Source organism: Triticum urartu, chromosome 5A (genome assembly GCF_056163025.1).
Source record: "Triticum urartu cultivar PI428250 chromosome 5A, HENAU_Tu73, whole genome shotgun sequence".
NCBI lineage: Eukaryota > Viridiplantae > Streptophyta > Magnoliopsida > Poales > Poaceae > Triticum > Triticum urartu.
The window spans coordinates 70,266,046-70,286,985 of record NC_141877.1 but is presented as its reverse complement, the minus strand read 5'-3'; positions in this window follow the sequence as shown (position 1 = coordinate 70,286,985).

The window sequence follows — 20,940 nt, the reverse complement described above, 5'->3', positions numbered from 1 at the left end:
CGTCTCCCGCATCGTCGTCCATACCGTCGATGTCTTCGGAGTCGAAGTCGAGCATGTCGGTTAAGTCATCGACAGTGGCTACTAAGTGGGTGGTGGGTGGGCCGCGAATTTCTTCGTCGTCCGCATCCTAGTCCTGCCGGGCATAGTTCGGCCAGGATCCTCCTGACAAGGAGAGAGACCTTAATGAGTTCAGTATGTCGCCAAAGGGTGAGTGCTGAAAAATATCCGCGAAGGTAAACTCCATGATCGGCGCCCAATCGGATTCGATAGGAACGGGTCCGTGGCCGGAGAAGGATCTAGCAGTTTAACAACACGACTCTCATGTAAGTTAAGGTCGATGTTTGGCTCGATCGCCGCTGAGGGTAAGGCCTCTGTGGCGGGGTCCATCCACCCGTCCATGGACGGCGCAACTGGCTCCGAATTGAGGGTCGGAGTGGCTGCCTGTGCGATCTCCTGAACGCTGTTCGATGGTAGAGCTAGATCGTACTCATCGTGACCGCGTGACGCACAAGGCAGAGGCTCGAATCCGTCGAAGATCAAGTCTCCACGGATATCGGCCGTGTAGTTTAAGCTTCCAAACCTGACCTGGTGGCCAGGGGCGTAACTTTCGATCTGCTCCAGATGGCCAAGCGAATTGGCCCGCAGTGCAAAGCAACCGAACATGAAGATCTGTCCGGGGAGAAAAGTCTCACCTTGGACTACATCGCTATCGATGATAGTAGGAGCCATCAAGCCTAATGGCGACGACACAGAGGAACTCTCAATGAAAGCACCAATGTCGGTGTCAAAACCGGCGGATCTCGGGTAGGGGGTCCCGAATTGTGCGTCTAAGGCGGATGGTAACAGGAGGCAGGGGACACAATGTTTTACCCAGGTCCGGGCCCTCTTGATGGAGGTAAAACCCTACGTCCCGCTTGATTAATATTGATGATATGGGTAGTACAAGAGTAGATCTACCACGAGATCAGAGAGGCTAAACCCTAGAAGCTAGCCTATGGTATAATTGTATGTTGTCCTACGGACTAAAACCCTCCGGTTTATATAGACACCAGAGAGGTTAGGGTTACACAAGGTCGGTTACAAAGAAGGAGATACACATATCCGTATTTCCTAGCTTCCCTTCCACGCCAAGTAGAGTCCCATCCAGACACGAGATGAAGTCTTCAATCTTGTATCTTCATAGTCTAATAGTCCGGCCAAAGGATATAGTCCAGCTGTCCGGAGACCCCCTAATCCAGGACTCCCTCAAGCTGCCTTTGGGCTTAGACCTTCTACAAGCCTTAATAAACTATCACTTTGAATATTACTGGGCTTCTTTTTGTATCCCGCCATTGGGGTTGACCCGGCCCCTCCTGGGCGGGTCATACCTGGTAGCTATATCCCCAACATTAGGCCCCAGGTTGACTTTGAACTTTGTTCTTTGTCAATCTTCAACACTTAGATGAAATCGATCTTCTTCTGCGTGACAAAACTCTGTAACCCGCCATGACGTCATCTCTTGGAAACGCAAAAGACTTTCATGATGTCATTCTTCAACAGATCTTTTATCTTTAATACTTCCCGAGAATCGAGGCGCCTTCATAGCTGGATAACCATTACTCAGTTCTCCCTTGATTTTTGCGCCCGTCTGTTCGCACTTGTCCTTATAAATAGGCTTGCCCCAGCCTTCCTCATTCTTCTCTCTCTCTCTCTCTCTCTCTCTCTCTCTCTGTCTTCTTCCTGTCGCTACCCTTCTCTGCTTCTCGAGCTCCGCCACCGTCGTAGCACTCACCGTTGCCCTCAACGCGGGCTGCTGCATCACCCTAAGTTTGTCCAGAGAGACGCGGTGACTCTTCGCAGTAGACCTGCATCTCGTACGTTCCTTCTTTCTCTCGCACCTAGATCTGTATTAGGGTTGCGAGTTCATCAGTGTTCTTCGCTATTCATCACGGATCTTCTTGTAGTTCTTCTTCCGCAACTTCTTCTGATCCAAAAAGGAAATATAACTCGCGTGGTAGTTGTTTTGCGTCCATTTTTGATATCAGTAGACCCCTTTTTCCTGTATAGATGCTTCATTATAGCTGACGAACTAATATGTACTAGATTTTTAGGTCTAGAATATTTTCTTTTTGGGACGGCCATTTGATCCAAAATAATAATAACAGCTTGGTGAAACTTGTTTATGCCAAGACTTAGCTGAATCCGCTTTCTGAAAGAATCCGTAGTTATGGCGGCTTACCGCTCCGGCTTTATTTTCCTTATATGTCATTAGCCCTTAGTTAAGCCGCCATTACTTGTTTTACATCTTCATCCTTTAACTATTAATTTCACCGTAAGTTGAACCAGCATGTTGTTTTTTCTTTTTCAGTTCCGTGCACATCATGCCGTCAAAAACACCCACCGTCTGTAACTGGGTCCCCTCAACCATAACTGAGGAACGTTTAAAAGAGTTCTTCCTCATTGGGTTTCTGCCCTCAAAAACCGTCATGTCTTATCGTGCTCCTGACCCGGAAGAAGAATGACCCAATCCAAAAGACGGCGAGGTGATTGTCTTCACTGAACACATGAACCGTGGCTTCTCACCGCCCGGTTCAAAATTCTTCAGAGAGGTCCTTCACTTTTTCAAACTTCATCCTCAGGACATTGGGCCCAATTCCATGTCCAATATTTGTAATTTCCAAGTTCTCTGTGAGGTATATCTTCAGCAAGAGCCAACTATAGAACTGTTTAGAGAATACTTCTATCTGAAGGCAGAATGAGTGCACCAACGGCCCCAGCTTAGAACTTGGAGGCATATCAATTCAACGCCGGCAAGGTGCTGCCTTCCCTCTCATAGTTTTACCAAGTCACCCAAAGGACTAGAACCAAACTTGGTTTTACTGTCAGGACATCTCACCAGCCAACGAGAAGCCACTGCCAGGTTATCGCCCCGATCGTCTTGACTCCAAGTTCGCACTTCCAGATAAACTTACTGTTGCTGAACGCAAGAGGCTGCTTCCATCCATCGAAAGAATCAATGCTTTGTTGGGGAACAGTCTAACCGGAGTTGATCTGACCCGCTACTGGATCTCATGGCGGGTTATTCCGTTAAGCCGTCGGTCAAAATTGATGTATGAATATGGTGGAGGCCCCGACGATTCTCTTCGTCATAGCCCGGTTCAACTAACCGAAGAAGACATTGTTTCAATGTCAAACCTTTTGGTGAATGGGAAATATGAAGACTGCAGTATTGCTGGGTTAAATCCCTTCTGTAAACTTAACCCGGTACCAGAAGTAAGGATATTCTGATCTCTTTCCCTTAGTATTTTGCCCAGACGTATTGTTTAGCACTGATCCTTCCTCTTGTCTTTGTAGGCTAATTCTGACTTTTGGAAAGTGAAATATGACCACGAATCTGCCAAGAAGGCGAAAATCACCGCCATGAATGCCAAGAAAATGACCCGGAAGTCAAAGAAGAAAAAGAAGACCACCGTTGAAGATTTGATGAAACTTGATGACACATCTGACTCGGAGGTAGCCCTTGATTCCCTTGGCCAATTTTTGACAATCTTATTGACACTGATCCTTACCAGGATGACACTGGGGCCAGTTAGGCCGGGGAAGCAGAGGTAACTATTATTTCCTCCGACTCAGAGCCCTTACCAAGACACAAAGTTCGACGAGTGATCCGTAAAGTAAGGTTTTCTAACCCTTTAGCTCACTTGGATCCCAACTTTCATTTGAAAAAACAGCAACATGAAAGCTGCCGTGAAGCTGGGTTTGAAGATGAACCGGTTGTCGTCTCTCAACAAACTCCTCGGAAACGTCTGAATGAGGTTTACTTATCTTTGTCTTTAACTCTTCTTAATGGATCCTTCTCCTTGTATTTCTTTTAACTCTTTTTTATCCTTTCAGGAGGTGTCTCGTCCCTCTGGCGACTCTTCGCAAACCCAATTCCCGGCTTTCAAGACTACTCCTGGGTAATTAGAAATCCTCTTTTCTTTCAGGTTGTTCAATTCTATCTTTATGCTGACAATCCTGCAACATTTTTTATTAGCGGCCAAGCTAAATCAAAAAAGGCGAAGGCAGCAAAACCGGCGGAAGACCCGCCAGTGCTGGCATCTGACCTGGCTAGGACGCCTTCTCCATTAACTGACGCTCTAGAAGACCCGCCTATTGACAATGAAACAATTCCTCCTGAGCCGTCTTTTGACGAAGCCACTGTGAATCCTTCTACAGCTGGACCTTCAAGCTCAGCCAACCCTCCGTCTCCATCTGCTCAAGATGTTCAAATTACTGGCAGCCGCTTTGTTGAGCCGGGGAACCCAACATTGCTGGCTCGGTGTACAGCAAAGCAAGAGGTGTTGGAGAGGCAGAAAGTTCGCTTTGACGTTGCCAATTATGGCCGTCTCAATGCCATTGACATTTTATCCGGCTATCTCAGTCATGTACAGTCCAGTCGCGAGTCTGAGATTGAGATGGTCAAGCAGCTTCAGTTGAAGTATGAGGTACGTTTTTTTCGGTTTACTTGTATTCCTTCAGTCCCCAAGTCTTCAGATTATGAGAGAAGCAGAATAACCTGTAGACTTTAAAATATAGGCCGAGACTATTACCTCTGAATCTTTGTTTGACATTGATAGAACAAAACTTCACCCGTAGTCCCCAAGGACCGGTTCATTTTGATCATAAATGAATCAGTACTTTAAAATTGTTTTTAAGACCGTTTTCAAAGTACTTAATACTCCGGCTTTAACCTTGATAAACTTGCTGAACTGTATACATTAGCCCCCAAGTGCCAAGTGCTGTTACTTTGTAAAGTGCTTGGGACTTTTAAGTATGTTTGTAGAATCGTAGAAATTTGATTTGGCATACATTAGCCCCCAAGTGTCAAGTGGTTTGTTTGTAAAGTACTTGAGACTTGAACCTTGAATTTGGAATTTTGAATTTGAAACCAAGTCTTGACTCATCTGAATGTTTTACAGAATGCCTTGTCTGAGTTGAACTCTCAATTGACTGATGCAAAGACCCGGCTAGCAAGTCAGGAGACAGAAATCAAATCTTCTAACTCCAAACTGCAAATAAGCCTCTCTGCAACGGAAAATTTGAAGACCAGCTTTGCTGCCAAGGAGAAAACTTGGGAAAAGGAAAAACACTTCTGACCCAACGGGCTGAGACAGCCGAAACAGCTCTGAAAGGGATTTCAACAGAGCTGAACGGGTTAAAGGGGCGAGTGTCTCAGATGGTAGCTGCTATCTTTGGTAAGTTGCCTGACTTTAGCTTTTGTGTTTTTTTGCCAAACCAGAGTATAAGCCGTTAACTGACTTTGCGTGTAAAAATTTATGCAGGTCCTGAAAGCAAGAATCTGAGCCAAGACCCGTTGATTAAACTGAAGGCAGTATATACTTTAGTTGAACAATTGTACATCGGCGCACAACGGGCTCTGGCTACCATCTCTCCTGCTAACCAAGGACCCAACCGGCTCAGCGACGTCTTGAAGAAGCTGTCCATCCTTCCTACCAGGTTCCAAGAAGTAAAACGCTCCTATGCACGAGCCGGAGCCTTGAATGCCCTAAGCCGCTCCAAGGCTTGGGTGCCAGATCTAGACCCGGTAGACGTAGCAAGAGGCTATCCCACCGTGAAGGAGGATGGGTCTCCTTTTGATCAGGATGACTTCATGGCTTGTGTACGCGGAGTCCGGCCTCAGGCGACTAGCCTTGGAGATGACACCAATGTTGATAAGTACCAGCCGGGTTTTGATAGTGAGAATAAGAAGATGGCCACTCCCTCATACAAAGTAACAGACTTGATCCCACCAGTGAGAGAAGATACATTTGCCCCGGAGGTTGACCCGGTCGACCTGATCGATGACGAAGCCGAATTTGTCGCCATGAATGGATTTGACTGGTCAAAACCCAACTTCCAGCAAACAGAAGGTGGTGAACCGGCGAGGGAGGGACAATGATCATCTTCATGGGCTTATAAATCCTTGTAATAACTTAGTTGTTAAAACACCGCATGTTTGCTTATGCCATCGTGCATAAAATACTTCTATGTGAATCTATGTTTCCAGATGCCAATGTATGCATTGTTTTAATGTTTGTCTCTGCAATGTTTAAACTCTATTCCTGTAAATACAAAGAAAAGACTGGCTTGGCGGTTTAGAACCAAACGGGTTTAAACACCTAATTTATAACCAATATATTTACCTCAACAAAAACCAGAGACAAATATAACTAAAGGATAAGGGCAAAAATTAACTCTTTAGTTAACACAGCAGGTAATTAAGTGCGTACAAGTAATAACCATACCTTGTCCCTTTTGATCCTTAGATCGCCGGTTTAAATAACCCGGGTGATGAATTTGATCATTCAATCTTTATGAGAAGACATTGCTTTCTTGAATACTCAATGATTACTATACCTTGATAGGCTGTACCTTTTGATCCGTAAGCTGCCGGTGTGACTGACCCGGGCGGCTGCGCTGTCAAATAGTCGAGCCGGTGAAGAGGACCAGGCCAATTGTTTGTAATATTGAAACAACAAAAAACTAAAAGGCAAATAATATAGTAATAAGCATAATTTAACCCTGTATTCAAAAAAGGTGAGGGTTTCTGATTCAAATACGATCAATAAACCGGACCAAAGGGGTTAAGCTAAGGTTCGAATACGACCATATAGCCCCCAATGGCTTTGGCGTTGCGCCGATCAAGAGGGTACCGACAGCTATGTTCTCTTTGGTTCAAATATGACCTATGTTTGAACAGGAAGCCCCCAAATGACCTTGAGAGGTTTTTAACGACCCTGATTCAAATACGATCCAAGTCAGACTCAAAAGGGGTTAAGCTATGATTCGGATACGATCAAGAAGCCCCCAAGTGAGTTTTGGCCTTGAGCCGATCAAGAGGGTTACGACATCTATATTCTCTTTGGTTCGAATACGACCTATGTTTGAACAGGAAGCCCCCAAGTGACCATGAGATTTGCAGCTAGATTCGGATACGATCATAAGCCGGAAAAAAGGTTAGACTTGATTCAAATATGATCAGCTCCTTAATAGTCATTTGAAAATGAGGAAAAACGTATAGTCTTTCGAAAAGAAAAGAGACCGATGGTCTTACTTTATTGCTTATCATGGTATATACAATGTGAACGTATGTACACGATGAGAGCTAGTGGCTCAGGTGTAGTATGGCTGAAGTTGAGCAATGTTCCATGGCCGGCGGGTCTCTTCCTCCGACTTACGTGAGTCTTTGTGCTCTCGAACGTCAATGAGGTAATATGACCCATTGTTTAAGTTCTTACTGACCACAAAAGGTCCTTCCCAAGGTGGAGATAACTTGTGTACATCTGACAGATCCTGGATGAGTCGGAGCACCAAGTCGCCTTCCTGAAAAGTCCTGGACTTAACCCGGCGGCTGTGATAACGACGCTGGTCCTGTTGATAAATTGCTGACCGGGCCGCTGCTAAGTCTCTGTCTTCATACAACAACTCCAGTGCATCCTGTTTGGCTTGTTCATTATCAGCTTCAACATAAGCCGCCACACGGGGCGAGTCATGACGGATGTCACTAGGCAATACTGCTTCTGCTCCATAAACCATGAAGAAAGGTGTGTAACCTGTAGATCTATTGGGCGTAGTGTTGATACTCCATAACACAGGGTAATTCCTCTACCCAACAACCCGGCATTCGCTGTAAAGGAACCATAAGCCGGGGTTTGAGCCCTTTCAAAATTTCCTAATTGGCTCTCTCAGCTTGACCATTAGATTGAGGATGAGCTACAGAAGAAACATCAAGCCGGATGTGCTCTCGTTGACAAAACTCTTCCATAGCCCCTTGGGACAGATTAGTGCCATTGTCAGTGATATACTATGTGGAAAACCGAAACGGAAGATCACTTTTTTCATGAACTGAACCACCGTGGCTGCGTCACACTTACTCACAAGCTCCGCCTCAACCCACTTGGTGAACTTATCAATGGCCACCAAGAGATGTGTTTTTTATCCTTAGACCTTTTGAAAGGTCCCACCATGTCAAGCCCCCAGACCGCAAATGGCCAAGTGATTGGAATCATCCGAAGCTCTTGAGCCGGTACATGCGCTCGTCGTTCAAATTTTTGACATCCATCACATCTACTGACTAGATCTTCTGCATCAGCATGAGCCATCAACCAGTAAAAACCGTGACGAAACGCCTTAGCCACTAAAGATTTTGATCCGGCGTGATGACCACAATCGCCTTCATGGATCTCACGAAGGATTTTTTGACCTTCTTCGTGGGAAACACATCGCTGAAACGCTCCGGAAACACTACGATGATATAACTCTCCATCTGAAATCGTCATGGACTTAGACCGTCGGGTTATCTGTCGAGCCAGAGTCTCATATGCTAGCAACTCTCCTCGGGTCATGTAAGCCAAGAACGGCACCGTCCAATCTGGGATGACATGAAGAGCCGCTACCAACTGCGCCTCCGGGTCAGGAACAACTAAATCTTCTTCTGTGGGCAAGTTGACAGAGGGGTTATGTAAAACATCCAAAAAGGTGTTAGGTGGCACCGGCTTACGCTGAGACCCCAACCGGCTTAAAGCATCAGCTGCTTCGTTCTTTCGACGGTCAATGTGCTCCACCTGATAACCTTTAAAATGTCCTGCAACGGCATCAACCTCTCGGCGATAAGCCGCCATGAGAGGGTCCTTGGAATCCCACTTGCTAGATACCTATTGAGCCACTAGATCCGAGTCGCCAAGACATCTGACCTGGCTCAAGCTCATCTGTTTCACCACTCGAAGACCATGGAGCAAGGCTTCATACTCTGTTGCGTTGTTTGTGCAAGGAAACATCAACTGTAACACATAACAAAATTTGTCACCTCGTGGGGAAGTTAGCACAACTCTAGCCCCCGAGCCTTCCAACTGCCTGGACCCATCAAAATGAATAGTCCAATACGTGTTGTCTGATTTCTCTTCTGGCATCTGCATCTCTGTCCAGTCATTGATGAATTCAACCATGGCTTGAGATTTGATTGCAGTACGTGGAACATACTTCAACCCAGGAGACCCAAGCTCAATTGCCCACTTGGCGACTCTCCCAGTGGCTTCTCTGTTTTGAATAATGTCTCCCAAAGGAGCAGCGCTAACCACAGTGATTGGATGTCCCTGAAAGTAATGCTTAAGCTTCCGGCTTGCCATGAACACCCCATATACAAGCTTCTGCCAATGTGGATATCATTGCTTAGATTCAATTAGCACTTCACTGACGTAATAAACCGGCCATTGAACTGGATGCTCTTTGCCAGCCTCCTTGCGCTCTACCATAATAGCCATGCTAACAGCTCGTGAGTTGGCAGCCACGTATAAAAATAGCGGCTCTTTCTCCATTGGAGCAGCCAGGACTGGCGGCTCAGCAAGCTGTGTCTTCAGATCCTCAAAAGCAGCATTCGCAACATCGCTCCAAACAAAAGCATCTGTTTTCTTCATCATCTGATATAGAGGCATTGCCTTTTCCCCTAACCGGCTTATGAACCGGCTCAAAGCAGCAACTCGACCCGCCAGCCGCTGGACATCATTGATGCATGTTGGTTTGGCTAGGGATGTAATTGCCTTGATTTTCTCCGGGTTAGCTTCAATACCTCGGTTGGACACCAAAAAACCCAAAAGCTTGCCAGCTGGGACTCCAAAAACACACTTGGCCGGGTTAAGCATCATCTTGTAGACCCGGAGATTATCAAAATTCTCTTTCAGATCTGTGATCAAGGTTTCCTCTTTCCTGAATTTCACCACTATGTCATCCACATAAGCTTGGACATTACGCCCAATCTGATCGTGAAGACAATTCTGCACACACCGCTGGTAAGTCGCCTGGGCACTCTTAAGCCCGAAAGGCATAGACACATAGCAGAAAGCTCCAAAGGGAGTAATAAAAGCGGTCTTCTCCTGATCTTTGATCGCCATCTTAATCTAATGATAACCGGAATAAGCATCCAAGAAACTCAAACGTGCGCAACCCGCAGTAGCATCAATGATCTGATCAATACGAGGGAGAGCAAAAGGATCAGCCGGACAAGCTTTGTTCAGATCGGTGTAATCTACACACATACGCCAGGTGCCATTCTTTTTGAGTACAAGCACTGGGTTAGCTAACCACTCCGGGTGAAAGACCTCCACAATGAACCCGGCTGCTAAGAGCCGGGCCACCTCTTCTCCAATGGCCATGCGCCTTTCTTCATTGAACCGTCGGAGAAACTGTCTGACAGGTTTGAACTTTGGATCAATATTAAGAGTGTGCTCAGCGAGTTCCCTCGGGACACCCGGCATGTCTGAAGGTTTCCATGCAAAGATGTCCCGGTTCTCACAGATGAACTCGATGAGCGTGCTTTCCTATTTTGGATCCAAGTTTGCGCTGATGATGAACTATTTGGATGAATCCCCAGGCACAAAATCAACCATCTTAGTGTCATCATCTGATTTGAATTTCAACGCCGGTTCATGCTCTGTTGTGGGTTTCTTTAATGACGTCATGTCCGCCGGGTCAACATTATCTTTGTAAAACTTTAACTCCTCTGTTGCATAGACGGATTCCGCATGGGCAGCATCACCTTCTTCACACTCCAAGGCAATCTTCTGGCTCCCATGTACCGTAATGGTACCCTTATGACCCGGCATCTTGAGCTGCAAATACACATAACACGGCCGAGCCATCAACTTGGCATAAGCCGGCCGCCCAAACAGAGCATGATATGGGCTTTTGATCTTAACCACCTCAAAGGTTAATTTCTCCACTCTGGAGTCATATTCATCCCCAAAAGCTACTTCTAGCTCAATCTTACCAACTGGGTATGCCGACTTACCAGGTACAACCCCGTGAAAAACAGTGTTGGACTGTTTAAGATTTTTATCAGTCAATCCCATCCGGCGGAATGTCTCATAGTAGAGGATGTTGATGCTGCTACCTCCATCCATGAGTACCTTAGTAAACTTGTATCCACCAACCTGAGGTGCCACTACCAAAGCCAAGTGACCCGGGTTATCAACTCGGGGCGGGTGATCCTCTCTGCTCCACACAATAGGCTGCTCTGACCAACGTAGATAACGTGGAACCGTCGGCTCAACGGCATTGACGGCTCCCTTGTGAAGTTTCTGGTCCCTCTTACATAAGCTGGTGGTAAATACATGATATTGCCCACTACTCAGCTACTTCGGGTTGCTCTGATAACCGGATTGCTGCTGTTGATTACCCTGGTCGGGTTGCTGATTATATCCTCCTTGGTGACCAGGATAACCTTGACCGTGAAAACCTCCTCCGCCTGAACCGGCACCCGGGCCCTGAAAGCCTCCTCCACCTGAACCGCCACCTGGGCCGTGACCCCCATCAATCGTATTTGAATTTTTAAATGCCTTCATGACCGTGCAATCTTTCCACAGGTGAGTGGCTGGTTTCTCCCGGGTGCCGTGCTTTGGACAAGGTTCATTCAACAATTGCTCCAGGGTGGGGCCTGACCCGCTCGATCGAGGGGGCCGTCTGCCCTTGCGCTGTTGATTACCTCCATGTGCATTAGTATTAGCAACAAACTCATCAGCCTTACGTTTATTACCTCCCTGATTTGCCGGGTTATGCTGGTGACCTTGCCGTTGCCGTTCTTCTTTTCCTTTGTTGCCTTTTCTTCGTCAGACATCGGGTCCTTGGTGGTATCAGAATCAACATACTTAACGAGAGCCGCCATCAATGTTCCCATGTCATTACAGTCATGTTTGAGCCGCCCCAGCTTCTGCTTTAGAGGTTCAAAACGGCAATTTTTCTCCAACATTAAAACTGCTGAGCCAGCGTCCATTTTATCAGATGAATGTGTTATCTCTTTGACCCGGCGCACCAATGGGTTGTGGATTCACCATCCTCTTGCTTGCAATTGGTCAGGTCCACAATCATCATAGGCTTCTTACATGTGTCCTTAAAGTTCTGGATGAACCGGGCTTTCAACTCTGCCCATGAGCCAATAGAATTGGGTGGCAATCCCTTCAACCAAGTACGAGCTGTTCCATCCAACATCATGGTAAAATACTTGGCCATTGCAGTGTCGCTAACCTCCAATAGTTCCATAGCCATCTCATAACTCTCAATCCAAGCCCCCGGCTGTAGGTCAGCCGTGTAATTAGGCACCTTATGAGGCCCCTTGAAGTCCTTTGGCAACTGCTCATTGCAAATGGCCGGCACCAAGCAAGGCACACCTCCGGTTCTTGTGGCTACTCCTGCCTCAACCGAGGTTGCTGGATAAGCCGGAAAGGTTTGATGAGCCGCCTGCTCTGCCGCCATTTGATCCGCTCGTTCCGCCTCTTGACGAATCCTCTCTTGATCCGCTAAATTAAGGGCTCCAGCCTGCACCGGCTCATGCCTATATGGCCGGTTGTGGCGCTGAGCATTACTTGACATCTCTGCAGACTCCATGTGCCTACTGTAACTCGGGCTCTGGCTTGGGCGAGGAGTTGAATGGATCCTGTCTCGACTATAGGAGTATGCATCCTGCTGGGCCAGAGCTGTTTGAAGTAGTTCTCTTACCCTCCGGGTTTCAATTGCTGCTGGCGAGTCGCCTTCCATTGCGAGAGCTGCCAAACGAGCCGACGCTGCGATGACGTTTTCCAAAGGGTTGGAGAAGTGACCTGGAGGTATTGGCACATAATGAGGAGGAGCTGCGTTCATACGAGGTGGCTCCATGGCGTGTGGCTGAACTGGTGCACCGGGTGTCGTGACCCGGTTTGCCTCCGGCGGGTTGCTCCCCCCAGCCCCGGGTGTATGGAACAAGTTCCTTGGATCCAGCGTCAGAGGTAGACGCGACTGAGTTTTCTGATGCCTCCTCCTCATGACCTCGTTTGATGCGTTAAGATCCACTGAGAGCTGGAAAGTTTCTGCTTGAAGTTGTTGAGCACGAGCGTCCAAAGCTGCTCGTTCTACTGCCATCCGGGTCTCCTCCACGGCTAGATTTTCCTTGGCTCACACCATCTCCTCACGCACGTGTGCCACCTCTACGTCGTGCTGGGCCTTATCCGCCGGCTCTACCACAGCGGTTAACAGAGTCGTCATCTTATCCATGAGGTCCATTAAAATCTGAGCCGAGGGGCGCGCGGGGTCTCTTGACCCGGCTGCAGCCGACCCGGTAGCTGCTGCTGTCACTGCGGTAGAGTTCTGTCCGGGCTGTGTGCCCGCCATGAAGACTCCAGCCCAATTTGGCGGCTCAAAGGGGTCCGGAATACTGCTGCCATCGGAACAACCCCCGATCATGCCGTCTTGTAACTGGTACAGAGAGTCCGTCTCACCTGTTGGCGATGCCGTGTCAGAACAGACGGCTGTCTCACCGCCCATTACCGATGCTTCAGAGTATTCACCGTTGTGGATGCAGCCTACGAAGGCATGCTTCACGACAGATTGAACACGGGCGGTCCTTGCGCACTGAGCCGTTTCGATGAGGTCGGTGTGGACGTCCGGCTCAGGGCCTGACTCGCCGATCCGACCTATGAAGACGTGAATTCCGTCAAAGGGGACCCGGTACCCGTACTCGATTGAGCCGGCATCACGGCCCCAGCCTTCGTCGTCGATGTAGAGCTTGCCGCGACGACTCTTGGTCATCCGGCCCACAGCGTATCCCTTGAGCCCTTCGAAGTTTCCCTTCAAGAACTCAAATCCACCGTGCGCTGGCCCCACGGTGGGCGCCAACTATCATGGAGTTGACACGGCAGATGTCCTAGAGCAAGGACTTAGTCGTAGGGCCATCGCACTAGGAAGCTTAAAGGGGTTAATCGGGACAAAGGACACGAGAGAGTTTTTATACTAGTTCGGCCCCTTACGATGAAGGTAAAAGCCTACGTTTAGTTGGGTTTGGTATTGCTGAGGTTTTGATCTCCAAGGGGCTCAACTCGCCGGCTTGGTTCTCGATCTGGTTGTTTCTTGTCCTAAGCCGCCGCCGGGTCATCCCCTTATATACACGGGTTGACGCTTGGCGGCCTACAGAGTCCCGACCGGCTCATAAAACGTGTTCGGCTCGGTGACCTCTTTTATATACCTTTCTTTACATATGGCGGTTTACAATGTTGGGCCTCAAGCTGCCTTTGGGCTTAGACCTTCTACAAGCCTTAATAAACTATCACTTTGAATATTACCGGGCTTCTTTTTGTAACCCGCCATTGGGGTTGACCCGGCCCCTCCTGGGCGGGTCATACCTGGTAGCTATATCCCCAACAACTTTGCTGCATCACCCTTTCCTATTCAAGGGAAAATCAGCGCAGTGCTCAAGAGGTAGCAGATGACGATTTTTGTATTATGAGTTATGTGATTTGATGACCGAAGTTTGTTCGGAGTCCCGGATGAGGTCACGGACATGATGAGGAGTCTCGAAATGGTCAAGTGGTAAAGATTCATATATTGGAAGGTTGCATTCAGACACCAGAATGGTTTCGGGAAGTTTTGGATTAGTTTCGGAATACTGGGGGTTACCGGAACCCCCTAAGAAGTTAATGGGCCATCATGGGCCTTAGTCGAGGAGAGAGGGCCGGCCAAGGAGGTGGCGCGCGCCCCCACATGCCAATCCAAATTGTACAAGGGGTGGGGGCGGCACCCCCCCTTTCCATCTCCTACTCCTTGTCTCTTTCCCCCTTTGCTACTCCGGAAAAGGAAAAAAGGAGAGGGGAATCCTACTAGGACTAGGGAGTCCTAGTAGGACTCCCCACACTTCGTGTGCCCCTAGGGGGGCGGACTCCTCTCCTCCCCCCTTTTTATACGGAGGTGGGGGCACCCAAAAGGCACAACAGACAATCTCTTAGCCGTGTGCGGTGCCTCCCATTCCAGAGTTTACCACCCCGGTCATATCGTCGTAGTGCTTAGACGAAGCCCTGTGCCGGTAACTTCATCATCACCGTCGCCATGCCGTCGTGCTAACGGAACTCTCCCTCGTCCTCAACTGGATCAAGAGCTCGAGGGACGTCATCATGCTGAACGTGTGCTGAACACGGAGGCGCCGTACGTTCGGTGCTAGGATCGGTTGGATCGTGAAGACGTTCGACTACATCAACCGCGTTACTAAACGATTCCACTTTCGGTCTACGAGGGTACGTGGACACACTCTCCCCGTCTCGTTGCTATGCATCTCCTAGATAGATCTTGCGTGTTCGTAGGAATTTTTTTGAAATACTGCGTTCCCCAACAAATCTCGAGCCTATAAATTCCTATTTCCCAAGAAACAAACATGAGAAGAAGTTTCATCACGTTTTACGATACGGAGCCGCCACCACCTCCTGTTCTTCATCGAGAGGCCAGATCTAGAGTCCGGTCGAGGCTCTGGAGAGGGGGATTCGTCGCCATCATCATCACCAACCCTTCTTCATCACCAATTTCATGATGCTCTCCACCGGGAGTGAGTAATTCCTTCGTAGGCTTGCTAGACGGTGATGGGGTTGGATGAGACTTATCATGTAATCGAGTCAATTTGTTAGGGCTTGATCCCTAGTATCCACTATGTTCTAAGATTGTTGTTGCTATGACTTTGCTATGCTTAATGCTTGTCACTAGGGTCTGAGTTCCATGATTTCAGATCTGAACCCTTTATGTTTTCATGAATATATTTGGTCCTTGATCCTATCTTGCAAGTTATACGCACCTATTACGTGTTATGATCTGCATACCCCCAAAGTGACAATAACTGGGATTCTATCCAATGATTACCGTAGTTTGAGGAGTTCATGTATTCACTATGTATTAATGCTTTGTTCCGGTTCTCTATTAAAATGAGGCCTTAATATCCCTTAGTTTCCTTATGGACCCCACTACCACAGCAGGGTAGGACAAAATATGGCATGCAAGTTCTTATCAAAGCACGTATGACTATATAAAGAATACATGCCTATATTACATTGATGGATTGGAGCTAGTTCTATGTTGCGCTAGGTAGTGACTTTTACATGATGAATGTCATACAACACAATTATCCATTGATATGTCTCCAACGTATCTATAATTTTTGATTGTTCCATGCTGTTATATTATCAATCTTGGATGCTTTATAATCATTTTATAGTCACTTTATATCATTTTTGGTACTAACCTATTGACATAGTGCCAAGTGCCAGTTCCTGTTTTTTTTCCATGTTTTTTACATCCCAGAAAATCAATATCAGATGGAGTCCAAATGCCATGAAAATTTACGGAGATTTTTTATGGACCAGAAGGAACATGTCGGGCCCTGGTTGCACCTGGGGGGAGTCCCGAGGAGGGGACAACCCACGAGGGCGTGCCAGGAGGCCCGGGCGCGCCTTGGTGGGTTGTGCCCACCTCGGGTGCCCCCCGGACCGCCTCTTTGCTCTATAAAGACCCCAATATTTCCAGAACCCTAGGGGAGTCAACGAAATATTCATCCAGCCGCCGCAGAGTCCAAAACCACCAGATCCAATCTAGACACCATCTCAGATGGGGTTCACCACCTCCATTGGTGCCTCTCCGATGATGCGTGAGTAATTCTGTGTAGACCTTCGGGTCCGTAGTTAGTAGCTAGATGGCTTCATCTCTCTCTCTCTCTCTCTTGATTCTCAATACAATGGTCTCTTGGAGATGCATATGATGTAACTCTTTTCCGGTGTGTTTGTTGGGATCCAATGAACTTCGAGTTTAGGATCAGATCTATCTTTTTATATCCATGAAAGTTGTTTGAGTTTCTTTGATCTCTTATATGCATGATTGCTTATAGCCTCGTATTTCTTCTCCGATATTTGGGTTTTGTTTGGCCAACTTGATCTATTTATCTTGCAATGGGAAGAGGTGCTTTGTAGTGGGTTGGATCTTACGGTGCTTGATCCCAGTGACAGAAGGGGAACTGACACGTATGTATCGTTGTTACTAAGGATAAAACGATGGGGTCTATCTCTACATAGATAGATCTTGTCTACATCATGTCATCGTTCTTATTGCATTACTCCGTTTCTCCATGAACTTAATACACTAGATGCATGCTGGATAGCGGTCGATGTGTGGAGTAATAGTAGTAGATGCAGGCAGGAGTCGGTCTACTAATCTTGGACGTGATGCCTATATAATGATCATTGCCTGGATATCGTCATAATTATTTGAAGTTCTATCAATTGCCCAACAGTGATTTGTTCACCCACCGCTTTGCTATTTTTCTCGAGAGAAGCCACTAGTGAAACCTACGGCCCCCGGGTCTCTTTATCATATTATTTGCCTTTGCGATCTATTTTATTTTCTTTTATTTTTAGATCTATTAAACCAAAAATACAAAAATACCTTGTTGCAATTTATTTTATTTGGCGTTCGATCTATCAATATTTACAACTTTCTCCCGTCCATGTGCCATTTCTGGCGCCTTTACCCGAAAGGGATTGACAACCCCTTTAACACGTCGGGTTGCGAGTGGTTGTTATTTGTTTGCAGGGGCTGTCTACATTGTGTTGCTTGGTTCTCCTACTGATTCGATAACCTTGGTTTCATATCTGAGGGAAATACCTACCGCCATTGTGCTGCATCATCCCTTCCTCTTTGGGGAAATACAGACGTAGCTTCAAGCGACATCAAAAGGAATTTCTGGCGCCGTTGCCAGGGAGGATCTTCAACATATACCAGGTTCCTAATCACAAATCTCATCTCCTTGCAATTTACATTATTTTCCATTTGCCTCTCGTTTTCCTCTCCCCCACTTCACAAAATTTGACGTTTTATTCGCCTCTCTTTTTTGTTCGCCATTTTCTTGCCGGATCTGTTTTTGAGTGCAATCTTGTTGTGTAGTTATCATGACTCAAGAGAACACCAAGTTATGTGATTTCTCAAATACCACCAACAATGATTTTATCAGCACTCCGCTTGCTCCTCCCGCCACTAGTGCGGAGACTTGTGATATTAACACTGCTTTGCTGAATCTTGTTATGAAAGACCAATTTTTCGGTACTCCTAATGAGGATGCCACCTCCCATCTTAATACCTTCGTGGAATTATGCGATATGAAAAATAAAAAAGATGTGGACAATGATGTGGTCAAGATGAAATTATTTTCATTTTCCTTGCGTGATTCTGCAAAAAATTGGTTCTCTTCTTTGCCTCACAATAGTATTGATTCTTGGAATAAGTGCAAAGATGCTTTTATCACTAAGCATTTGCCTCCTGCAAAAATTATTTCCCTTAGAACCCAGATCATGAATTTCAAGCAACTTGAACATGAGCATATTGCACAATCTTGGGAAAGGATGAAAATGATGCTAAGGAATTGCCCAACTCATGGGTTAAATCTTTGGATGATCTTACAAATTTTTTATGTGGGGTTGAATTTTCTTTCTCGTAATCTTTTAGATTCCGCCGCAGGTGGTACTTTTATGGAAATTACTTTGGGTGAAGCCACCAAATTGCTTGATAATATTATGGCAAATTATTCGTAATGGCATACCGAAAGAGTTCCTACTAGTAAAAAAAGTTAATTCGGTTGAAGAAATTTCTTCTTTGAGTGAAAAGGTTGATGCTCTTGTGAAATTGGTTGCTAGCAGAAGTGCTCCTATTGATCTTAATGATATGACTTTGTCTACTTTAATTGAGCGAAATAGTGATGCCATAGATGTGAATTTTATCTCTCGAAATAATTTCAACAGCAATGCTTATAGAGGTAATTTTAATCCTTGGCCTTTTCCTAGTAATTCCTCCAATAATTATGGTAATTCCTATGGAAATCAATCTTATAATAATAATAGGAACACCTCTAATCTTGATAATAATATTAAAGAATTTATCAACACTCAAAAGGTTTTCAACACTTCCATAGAAGAAAAGTTGAGTAAGATTGATGATTTGTCTAGAAGTGTTGATAGAATTACTCATGATGTGGAAAATCTCAAGATAATTTTTTTTGCCCAAAGTAGATGAATCAGTTAAAGCTCTTTATGTTTCTATGGATGAAAGTAAGAAAAGAACAGCTATGCTTAGAGCTAAAAGAGAATTTTTAGAAAAAGATTTTTCTAGTGATTTCTTTCGCCAAAGTGATGAAGATCTTAAAATGATTAGTGTTTCTTATATTGATTCCTTGTTTAGCAAAGTTAAGATTGATGAAAAAGGGACTGGAGAAGATTCAACTTTAGGTAGAAGGCGTCCCAATATTTCGGAGGGTGATAATCTTGTTGGAAAAATTGATGAAAGTGGGTTTGGAGAGGTCAAAACTTTAGCTAGTGATGTGCCCAGTCTTTTGGATTACAAAGACTTTAATTATGATAGTTGATCTTTGATTGATTGTATTTCTTTGCTGCAATCCATGATAAATTCAGCCCATGCTTATGAATGAAATAAATCTTTTACTAAACATATTGTTGATGCTATGATGAAAGCTTTTGAAGAAAAATTGGAATTAGAAGTTTCAATTCCTAGAAAATTGCATGATGAATGGGAACCTACTATCAAAGTCAAGATTAAAAATTATGTGTGTTTTGCTTTGTGTGACTTGGGTGCTAGTGTTTCTACAATTCCAAAATATTTATGTGATGTGCTTGGTCTTACTAATCTTGAAGAATGTTCTTTGAATTTGCACTTGGCGGATTCTACAATTTAAAAGCCTATGGGAAGAATTAATGATGTTCTTATTCTTGCAAATAGGAATTATGCGCCCACAGATTTTATTGTTCTTGATATTTATTGCAATCCGTCTTGCCCAATTATTCTTGGTAGACCGTTTTTACGCACTATTGGTGTCGTGATTGATATGAAAGAAGGAAATATTAAGTTCCAATTTCCTTTGAGGAAGGGTATGGAACACTTCCCTTGAACAAGAATTAGGCCACCTTATGAATCAATCATGAGGGCATTGTCGTGGGTTTATCATGGTAGATGTCCTAGTGTGAGGACTTAGTCGTGGAGCCATCGCGACGGGTTAGCTTAAAGGGGTTAAAGCGGGACAAAGGACGCAAGGAGTTTATACTGGTTCGGCCCCTTGTTGTGAAGGTAAAAGCCTAATCCAGTTGTGGTGGAATTGCTAGGGTTTCGATGACCAGGGAGCGAATCTGCTTTGCCTGGCTCTCGATCTGTTGTCTTCTGTCCTTGAACCGCCGCCGGGTCATCCCTTTATACACACATGTTGACTCCCGGCGGTTTACAGAATCCCGGCCGGCTCAAAGACGTGCCAGGCTTGGTTTCTACCCTTTCCTATCTTACAACACAAGTTACACACCATATGGAGGTTTACCTCTACGAGCCCTAATCCATCTTTGGGCTTTAGGCCTTCTTGTTAATCTCCACCGTGAAGCGCCATATTCCTTGTCTTCATGGGCTTCAATAAGAGTAAACCACTATGAGTATAACCCAGCCCCTCCTGGGTTGTTTATACTCAATAGTTATATCCCCAACATTAGGCCCCAGGTTGATTTGAACTTGTTCATGTCAATCTTCAGCACTTAGAAAAATTCCTTCTTCAATATCTTCACAAAAAATCTTGTAAACTGCCGTGACATCATCTTCCAAGACCATGATAACCCGCTGTGACGTCATCCGCTATTAACTTTACACAGAGCCCAAATCTTTTAATGTATCTCCAAAAATCGAGGCGTCCACATGTCTGCATATCCATTTTTCGACCTCCTCAATTCTCGCGCCTGCCACTTATCCATTCACCTTATAAATAGGGCCGAGGGTCATTTTCACTTTTCCCCTTGTGCCTCTTCGTCTCGTCGTCTTCCTCGCGTCGCCCCAGCGCTCGAGCTCTGTCGCCGCCGTCGGACTTCACCTCTGCTTTGACTTTGGCCGCTGCATCGACCTGTTCGGACCAGACCCTGCTCACGCACCTCCGCCATTCAATAGTTTTGGTAAGTTCTTCTTCTTCTCCTCTATAGATCCATTTAGGGTTCGCACATGCTCATGAAAGTTTCATGGTGTTCTTCCCTTGTTCTTCATCACAGCCTACATGATAGATTCCAAACCTGATATATCCTTATGCGGTAGCAATAGTAGTCCTTATTTGGCCATCAGATT